Genomic DNA, 10649 nt, shown 5'->3' on the forward strand with positions numbered 1-10649 from the left:
TAAGAGGCCAAGTGACAAATGAGGTGAACCTTGCATTGATGAGTTATATATTTATTGAATATTATTGAACTTGATACAACTTAAGACACCCTTAGTCAGCCACATTGGAAGAAAGCCATGGATACTGAATATGTTCCTTTTATGAAGAATCAAACATGGGAGTTTGTTAATATTCTTGTAGGAAAGAAACCCATAGACTGCAAATAGGTTTTCAAAACAAATTACAAGGTAGATGGATCCATCAATAAATAGAAAGCATGACTTGCTACAAAGGGATATGTTCAACAAGAGGGCATTGATTATGAGGAGACCTTTGCACCCACTGCAAAACTCAAAACCATCAGGTTTATTTGTGCATTAGCCACATAGAAAGGATGAAAACTTTATCATGTGGATGTTAAGAGTTCTTTCTAAATGTTATCTCGAAGATTAAAAAACCCTCCCTCCTAAAACCCTCCTTCTTATAAGTTTCTTTCATAGAGACTAAGTTGTCCATGGCCATGATAGATTTGAAATGCAAATCACTCCAGCCTCTTGCTATCTTGCATCACTGCCCCAACCGTTCTGCATAATCTCGATAATGAAGTAAAGTGTAGCCCGTAGACCTTAAAACCCTAGGCAAAATTCTATGACAAGTATCCTCAATGAGAATTGAACCCTATACCTATTGAATTTAGGCTTTAAATGCTATATTTTAACAATTAAACATTTAAACAATGCTTTTACTTTTTCACAAACAAACATCTAAGAATTTTCTTTGACAAAGACACATGAAATTCTAATGCTTTATCAACAAGACTTGTATAGATTTGAGCATAAAAGAAGCAATAGAAAATGATGGTGAGAAAGAGGACTTGTATGTAGAATGTCGAATAGGGGCATATTTTTAACACTTCCCATCCTCATTTTCACTAGTTGGAGTTTTTTCTTAGATTTTATCTTTTCAATTACCCTACAAGGCATGTATGTAAAAAGGAAAGGAAAGGGGCTTTTATAGTTCATGATGCCAACCATCTGTGTATGGGTCTATAGATGGCTTAGAGCAATATGGGACTACCTCATACTCCTTGCAGGAGGTACCTAACTGCAGTACAAACAAGGCGTACATACCTTACCCCCTTGTGGGATTTGAACTTGTGACCTCACTTTCAAGAGCACAAGTTCTCCACCACTAGGCCAACTCAAAATGACACGTGAACTATTTTCATAATGCCACATATTGTCTACTACAAACTAGTGTCCTGCAGTCCATGCACAAACAGTTTGTTTTGTGTGTTCTCTTGCCTCGTGAATCTAAATACTCTACTAGCAATGTGTAGTCATTAAAAGAAGCAGATAAAAGGCCACCAAATTTATCATTAATTAAATTCCAAGCCCATTTGCATTTAAATATTGACAATGCAAATTAGAAAAAAAATGAAAACTAATTTTTGATTCGAAAAATCTTTTAATCACTAGTTAAATCTTATGCTCTCCATTATAGTTCTATAGCAAAAACTAATAAATATCTAAATGATTTATTTTAATTTATATCTAATTAATAATGATTGTGAATAACATCATCATCTTAATTTTAAAAAACTCTTAAATTATATTACCCTTTTTAAAAATAAAATAAAATTAATATAAGTAAAATCTACCAAAAACAACATGGTTTCTTTAACATTGACACTTCACAGTCGCATGCAGTTAATATACATATATCCTATCCTGGACATTTGGCGGCTTCTCTTCACATCCACACTTAGACAATTACATACACATTCCATTAGCTACGGAGAGGGGAAAGGGAAAGTAGATCAGTCGAACTATGCCAGGGCTGCTGAACAACCCACACACCGGGTATTTTTGTTTCTGTATTATTTGATATTTTGCAAATTAGGCACTTAAAGGATTTATTCGCACACATTTTCCCATGAAGAAAATAATGATACGAGTCTTCTGTAATTTTTGCCTTAACAAATGGGTTTTGACGTTGATGCATGTATTTCTCAATGAAATTCTTACCGTTACTCGTGATGGCACAAACGATGTAGCAGCTTTGTATGAATCACTAATAGGGCTTGCCATGGGGATTGAAGCTTTTGTACCATTAATATTTCTTGAAGAAATGTTACAGGCTCCGGTGAAAATTTATAACTGCGAGATTAATTATCCAATTCACTAACAGTTAAGACAGTTTATTTGAAAGACCAAATTTGGAAACCATGGGTGTGATTGAGATGTCTAGTTTGTTATACTATCAAACCTAGGACTACACTATCTTTCAATGTTCTAATCTAAATTAAACAATCTGAAATGAACTACGGATATGCAATAGAGAATTCAGATTCACTTCAAAATTCAAAATCAACTAAAATTATTATGAACCTAGGAAATGTAAACTAGAAACTGAAAAAGGAAAGAGGAGGAGTATATATCCTGCTATTTTTAGAATAGCATTGGAGATCTGAGAAGCTGAAAGATTGTTGTCTCTATAAGAAGATTTTAAAACTTCAAAACTAAAAAATCTATTGGGGCAATAGTGTTGGGCACATACACTCAGGAAGGGCACCTGCACTGACAGACCTCATTCTATAGATGGAGATGGAGACCCGGGTCTTCATCTGTGGAGAGCATAGATGACCTGAAGACCCTGTTCTCTCAGAGTCTTAAAGTTAGTGTCTTTAGAAAATTAGTCACAGCATTCAGTTTTCTTTAATTTATTGTTTCAAAATTTATCATATCTAGAGGATTAGTGAGTGCGTTCAATTTTGTCACTTTTTGATCCTGAAGGAGGTCATAATCTTCAAGAAAGGTTTTGATGGTAAAAAAGTTGGCGTCACTTACAATCTATAGACCACATATGCAAAGACACAAAAATTACAGTCTCCCTTAGAACAACTGCCAAATAACCAATCCAACTAAATTTGTCAGGGCTTTTTAATCCTCAATTCTTGGAAAACACACTTGATGAGGGTAGTGGCTGAAAGACTAATGTCAGAATAATGATGACGCTTCTTAATAAATTGGTGTTTAAGACCTATCATTCTTTATGTAGACATTAAAATTGTCATTCGTCCTTGTTGTGAATCATAACTTATACATCTATTCACAACTTATACACCTCAAATTGTGCATTGTATTTACTCCCATATGCATTCGTAGCCCACTTGCAATAGAGTTCCAAAAACTCATATTTTGCAGCTGTGAGATCATGACTAGGGTTGGATTATTTTGATGGAAACTGGAAAGTAAACTTTTGGATAGTAATAAGAAACAATGTGTTTTAACAGTTTACAATTCTATTTATCATGAGAAAGTATAGTTTCGTTCAAATTATTTAATACAAACCAGAGGAATTGGGAAATGAATATCAGTAAGCAAACAATTGGCAAGTCTAGTTCTAGTGATTTTGTCGAAATTGATTTTTAAATTTTTTTAAACTCATTAGATTTTCAGAGTCCATAGTTTTCATTGCATATATTTTCTGGTTTCAACTTTGTATAACATACACAATAAATTGATTTCTTTTTTATTCATGAATTTTTTTTAATGAATTTAAAAATAGTAATAGCCTACGTTGGATTGGGTTATTTGGCAGTTGTTCTAAAGGGAGTCTGTAATTTGTGTATTTGCATACGTGGTCTACAGATTGTAAGTGAAACCAACCTTTTTTTCATCAAAATTTTTCTTGAAGATTTTGACCTCCTCCAGTATTTTACTTAGATTAAACAAATTTAGCAAAAAATGATGAAGAAGGAAGACTAAAATTATTCCCTTTCCATTTAGAAACTGCTGTACTACATCACTGTCAACTTTGCCTTGCTGCAAGGTTTAAAGTCTTTAAACACATTGTCCTCCAAAGACATATCCCACCCACAAATTCTTTTTGCTGGTATTGTTTGGCTTTGGAAAACAAACCAGACTCTTCGCATGCCAAAAGCACCATTAATCAGAGAAGTTCGACATGACCCAGTCTGGTATGCTTCTTTGTGCATAATTCTTAAGTTGTTTATGCATTAGCTATACTTTTTACATTTATTGCAAGGAACAATAGTAGATCGCATAAAAAAATGCTTCCCTCCAAAATCTAAGAAATGGTTCATTTATATTGAAAATGGCAGGGTAGATTTTTTTACTTAATTGAAGTTTGAGAATGAGGATCATGCCCTTCCAAGAAAAGGGTCACTCCTAAGCTTTTAGATAAACCTTCATTTTCTGTTTCACTTAACCATATACATATGTTTTCAGGTACCCACTCTGCAACCTTCTTCATGTAAATTCTAATCTCATTATAACTCAAGAACATAGTTGCAGTGATGCCAAAGATGTGGAAGATTGCCTTGGCAAGTTGCTTAATTCTCGAGGAAGAAAGATTTTCCTCTTTACGAGGTGTCAAATTACTCCATGGTTAGGTACTTAATCTTGTAGAATCCTTACAATCCATGATTTCATTAAGGAAAATAACAGGCTGTGCAGACTGTATTCTAGAGGCAAACTGTGCCATCCTTTGTTCACAGATATTGATAAGTTCAGAATGTATGCCCAGGAAGTTGCGCCATGAATAGTTTAAGCTACTCCAATTCTTTGTAAGTTTACAATCCAAGATTTCATTAAGGAAAATAACAGGCTGTGCAGACTGTATTCTAGAGGCAAACTGTGCTATCCTTTGTTCACAGATATTGATAAGTTCAGAATGTATGACCAGGAAGTTGCACCATGAATAGTTCAAGCTACTCCAATTCTTTGTAAGTTCATTATTCACCCTTTACTAGCAATTACTTGAATTTTTTTCTATAGAAGATTTATAGAAGATTGTTTTCACTATTTAGTATTCATGCAAGTTTTGTTAATCTAGACAATAGGGTATATGTATATGTATATAGTTCTGTAGATGAAGCAAATTCAAGAAAAGAAACAAAACACAAACAAATTAGAAGCAGAAGACAAAAGGAATTTGTAGATCCAACAGCCAAAAACAGCCAGCCACCAAACAATAATGCAACTCACTGTTGTCAACCAGCTAGTGAAAGAACCTAGCCAAAGTATACAACCAGCTCACAGGTGTGATCAATAAAAACATAAAAATGACAAGCTGAAAAGCACCATTAAATTCTGAATTTAAAGATTCCTTGCAACTGTCTATAACAGAGAATATCTTCTTTGTGTAGTTGTAAGATCTGTAGTTTAATGATGTCCAATAGGTTGCTTCTTTGTGTAGTTATAAGATCTGTAATTTAATGATGTCTAATAAGTTGCTGGTCTTAGCACGTTCTTTGGTGGCCCCTGTAGCTGGAAACATAGAGTTACCCACCGCAATTTGTGAGATCAGAAAGATCACAATAAGATTTGCTTCTTTTTTTAAATTCCCTTGATTATTATTTACTCTCTTCGGTAATTTAGTTTTTCGACATTATGTCTATATTGTTATACATAATGGGGATAATAGTACACTGAATAAAACTGTAAGACTACAATGAAGGGCATATAGATTCACTCCAAAGAGCTTGGACTGCTAGGTACAATATCTATGGCAAGAAATTTTCTCCACTGTAGGCGATTCTTTCCATCATTTCATATGATAAATTACTTTGACGATTTGCAGTCTGTGTTTAATGAACACAATGAATGCATTATTATTTTCTTTGACTTATTTCATTTTTCTTTGTTTTGTGGAATGTCATGAATTTAGAAATTTATCAAAGCAAGGGGCATATATATATTCACCGCCTACTCTTAAAAAAACCGTCGATTTCTTTCCAGCCCAATTTTCTGCACAATAATAGCAGGCACAACATCCCAATCAGCTGAAGACCAAGGCTCACAACTTTAGAAACCCATGATGCAAGAAGGTCAACCACATCCTTTGGAATCACCCACTCAAATCCCCAGTTAGACCAAAAGCAGCACCAAATTTGCCAAGCCACCTCACAGTGCAAAAAAAGATGATTGTTACTCTCCTGCCACTTATTGCACATGACACAATGAGGGAAACAGCCTTGCCCATTATCTAAAGTCTATCCGATGTCAAGACACGCCTCTTCCAGGCAGTCCAAAGAAAAGCATTCATCTTTGGCATGCAAAATTTACTCCAAATTCAATCATTCCCTTTGAAAATCCCCTTAGTGCAGTAGAAATGAAAAGCATGTTTGACAGTCACCTTGCCACTGTCGTGACCTTTCCAGACCATCTTATCATCATTGATCTCTCCCAACAAAGGCTATATGAGTTTTTTTATATAAATATTATAAAAGTATATGATCCGAATTTTCTAAATATTAAGCTATAAGAGATTTTTAACATAAATATTATTATGCTCTAACACTCAGTCTTAACTTTAATAGGGGGGATAAATATTTCCAATTTGTTTTTTAGTGATGTAGAAGTTTTTTTGACTAACATATAATAGAGATAAAAATATATGTTAAAAATGATTAAAATCATGTATTCTGAACTACATGAGCATCATATTGTTGTAATTTTAAACTTAGATTTTTCTTAACAATGATAATTTAACAAAGTCTTACAATTTTTATAAGAAAGATGATTTAATGAGGTCTTACAAAGTTTTGTTGGAGCCTAGGACCCCTCAAACTAGACTACTCCAAGTCCATTACATATTTTCCATAGGTCTTACATATGATATAATTCCTTACAAGTGAGAGAAATACAAAGAAAAAGATTGTAAAATGCCCATTGGACTTTATGTTAGATAATGATTGACCATTTAGAAGGTGGCATTGTCATGCACACTTCACCTCAATGACAACTCCTTGAGACCAAGCATTATTTTGAATTAAGAGAAATTTGCTATACACAGGTTCTTTAAATGTGACTGATTCAATCCCAAGCCTATACCATTCATGAATTAAGCCAAGGTATCCATAGCTATAACGTAGAATATAATTGTTACCTTGATTAAATATTCTGACAAAATTGGAGAGTAGTTTCACCATTGAGAATTTTTCTCAAACAAAATGCATGTGGACTTCAATGTGCTTTTTTATAAGATTTAGTAAGAGTAATACATATTTGACTATCACACAGTAAGGTGGTGCTCTCATTATTACCTATATGAAGCTGATCTAAGTATCTCTTTAGTTGCATTGATTCTTTTGTTGTTTCTATAACATTTTAATATTTAGCCTTTGTGAATGAAGAATCCATATAAGGTTGCATTTTTTATACTACTTACTACATGTGTAATGTCCCCTTTCAGGATTACCCTATAATTTACCCTAGAATCAGAAATTTAAATAAACACAGAACATAGTATAGTTAAAGATATAACTTTACCAAAAAAGATGTAAAACAAAATAACTTGTCGAGATCTTGCAATCATGTTAGACAAATATTGAAGATGCAATTGATAAGATCAACCATTACTAGGGTTTAAGAGTATATATCCATAATCATTTTAATCGTATAACATATCTAATTTGTTTTTCAGGTTCAAACATAATGGAGTTTGGATAAGGAGACATGATAGGGTGCCCAAGAGATCCTCTACCTGAGGCCCAAGAGCAGATATACCATCCCTCTTGGCCTCGTGTGGCCTTCCGCCATCTCATACGAGGCGGTGTGCCTAGTAAGGAATCCTTTAAATGTTCCCTTTCTTCATAACATCCTTATTCTCCTCCCCATGGTTGGGCTCCTTAATCCAATGATCAACCATGGTAGAGGTTTTGAGGTGACACTACAATAGGGTGCCTGAAACATCCTTCCCTTCTAAGCCCAAGGACGGGGCACTCCTCGCACCCCCTTGGCCTCATGGGACTATTAGTCACCAACATGAGGTGGTGTGCCTAGAAGAGGACCTCATAACTGTTTCCTCTCCTTGTATTCCCTCATCTCTATTATGGTTGTTTGCGGCATTTAAACAGACATATAAAGAATTACACATTATGGTCTGCATTCCATATATAAGGGATAATATAATAATATATAGAATCACATTATTGCATCCATATTATTCTACCACCAAATCACGAGTGCGATACTTAATGATTGTATGCCTGAATCTGGCTGCCTTGTATCAGATCTCTTCTTGTTTGATGCTTATCCTTGGACTGCTGGATTTTCTCTTTATATCTCTCCTTTAGTGGTGGAGGGTTATGATCTCTCTCTATGGACACAACCGCTAGAAGTAGAGGCATCTCTTGTTTGCTTAGTGATGTCTCTTCATAACCGCACCCTTTCTTATCTTGGATTAATTTGTTTACTTACTTAACAAGTTATTTTCCTTTGCTAACTGATTATTAGGTGGGATTGTTGCCTTTTAGGGGATGATCCAATATAATATATGTTTGTTCAATTCTTAGTAATTTCCCTGGCATACGACCTACTGTATAATGTGGCTGTTGCAAGATTCATGATTTACTAAAATTGTGAAGTCTTACGTTTGTAAGACAATTTCATATTACGGTTTTTCTGTTTATCTGATGTCAGATTGGGGGCATGACAACATGTGATAGCACCTGCATAATGTTTGAATATATAGTTTGTGGTGGATTTCCTATCAATAGAATCACTATCTTAGTATCACTATCATAGTATTGTAATAATAAAATAATTTGATATTTTTGGTGGAGGAATAATAAAGACCACAGTAAAGACCATATGTAAGTGTACTCATTGAAAAATATGATAATATTTTTTTCTGATCCACATAGATAAATCTAGACAAAATACCTACTGCATGTTATCACCTCAAATTTTACCTATTTATTTATAAAATAATTTGACATTTTTGGTGGAAGAATAAAAATGACCATAGTAAAGACCATATTTAAGTGTACTCATTGAAAAATATCATATTATTCTTTTCTGATCCACATAGATAAATCTAGACGAAATACCTAGACAAAACACCTACTGCATGTTGTCACCTCAAATTTTACCTATTTATTTATAAAATAATTTGGCATTTTTTGTGGAGGAATAATAAAGACCATAGTAAAGACCATATTTAAGTGTACTCATTGAAAAATATGATCATATTCTTTTCTGATCCACATAGATGAATCTAGACAAAATACCTACTGCATGTTATTACCTATTTATTTATAGGTTTGGCCTTTTCATATGATAGTTTAGAGTTAAATTTGATACCTACTTCAATAGGTATAGTAGTAGGTTTACAATTCATCATTTTACAAAATTTTAATATATCATGTGTGTATCTATCTTAAGGTGATGACCAACCATTAGGTCCATTACGAATAAGTGCTTTAAATCTAAGAAATTTAGAAATAACCGAAGCAATAATGTTCCCTTTGGACAATCATTCAATTGAAATCATCATATATCCATAAACACAGAGAAATTATATAGTTGCAATTGATAGGTATGTACTAATCAAATAATAAATCAATTATCTATCCCCCCCTCTTGATAATTTGTTTCATTATTAATGGGAAACTAAATAGATATAGCATCTAAACTAACTCAATATTAATTTGGGAAGGATCATTATTAAATAAGAAGTTCAAATATTATCTAACATAAGGTTTCCAGTCAAATCTATATATATTACATACTTTTACAAGTGAGACAATCCTTGAAGTGACCAACATTATAAAATAAAATTAGAATATCCTTGTGTTATATGCACATATACAAACTTGTCTATATGTGTGGATATATATTTGTGTATATGTGTATGCATACCCATATATGTATGTGTATGTGTATATATGTGTGTAAACACACACACGTATACAAACATATATAGATATATACACATACACTTGTATTGTTGATGGTTTGTGTTTTTTTCTATATCTATTTATTTGATTTTTATGCTTTTCATGCTCTTGACCAAATAAATCATTTTGACAGTTGGCGAAAGAAGAGATTAAGAGGCTAAGAAAATAGATGATTCCACGTGCTCAACTCGTGCCATTTTTTGATTGCCCTTTTATTCCAGTAAGGTAATTTTGTGCTCAGCTCAAGCCATTTTTTTATCACCCTTTTATTCTAGGAAGGTAATTTTGTGTTTGTGTTCTATTAAAATGAAATTCAGATGCACATTATGATTTGTAATTAGAGAGATTTTCTAAAGACTGTCACGATATGTGATTTTCACTTGAACAAATATTCTAAGAGTCCAACCATTCCAAAGGAGCCCAAATTTCATGTCCCTAATCGCATGCATATCATGCCACTAAAAAGAAGAAACTCAGTGTCCTTTTTATGGAAAAAAACTTTAATTTTTGCCACCTTTTTTAAAAAGGCTTTGTGAAATGTACTATTTTTTCTTGAAACATAATTATAGTATCCTTGTGTTATACATATATACACATAAATATATGTATATGTGTGTGTCTATATATATATATATATATATATATATATGCATGCATATGTATATACACATGTGTATATATATACACGTATATATACATGCATATACATACACACATATATTTACACGTGTATATATATTTGTGTAATATGCACACACATATAGACATGTGTGTGTGTGTATGTATAACACAAGGATATTTTAATTATGTTAAAAAAAAATAGTACATTTCACAATTTTTTTTTTAAGGTTGCAAAAATTAGAGTTTTTTAATCAAAAAGAGGACACCATGTGTTTCTTCTTTTTAGTGGCATGATATGCATGTGATGAGGGACATGAAATTTGGGCTCCTTTGGAATGG

At 33.0% G+C, this 10649-nt stretch overlaps 1 long non-coding RNA gene across 2 annotated transcripts; it reads left to right on the forward strand.

Annotated features, from left to right (window-relative positions):
• Positions 1 to 1679: 1679 nt before the first annotated feature.
• On the forward strand, positions 1680 to 9032 carry LOC131033282 (uncharacterized). Of its 2 annotated transcripts, none has more exons than XR_009103592.2 (3): positions 1680 to 1842; positions 4234 to 4730; positions 8022 to 9032. It is a non-coding gene; the product is annotated as an uncharacterized LOC131033282 (long non-coding RNA). The 2 variants fall into 2 exon arrangements; XR_009103591.2 differs by lacking the exon at positions 8022 to 9032 and adding an exon at positions 7433 to 7947.
• Positions 9033 to 10649: the final 1617 nt, after the last annotated feature.

The sequence above is a fragment of the Cryptomeria japonica genome, chromosome 3, assembly GCF_030272615.1.
Source record: "Cryptomeria japonica chromosome 3, Sugi_1.0, whole genome shotgun sequence".
Taxonomy (NCBI): Eukaryota; Viridiplantae; Streptophyta; class Pinopsida; order Cupressales; family Cupressaceae; genus Cryptomeria; species Cryptomeria japonica.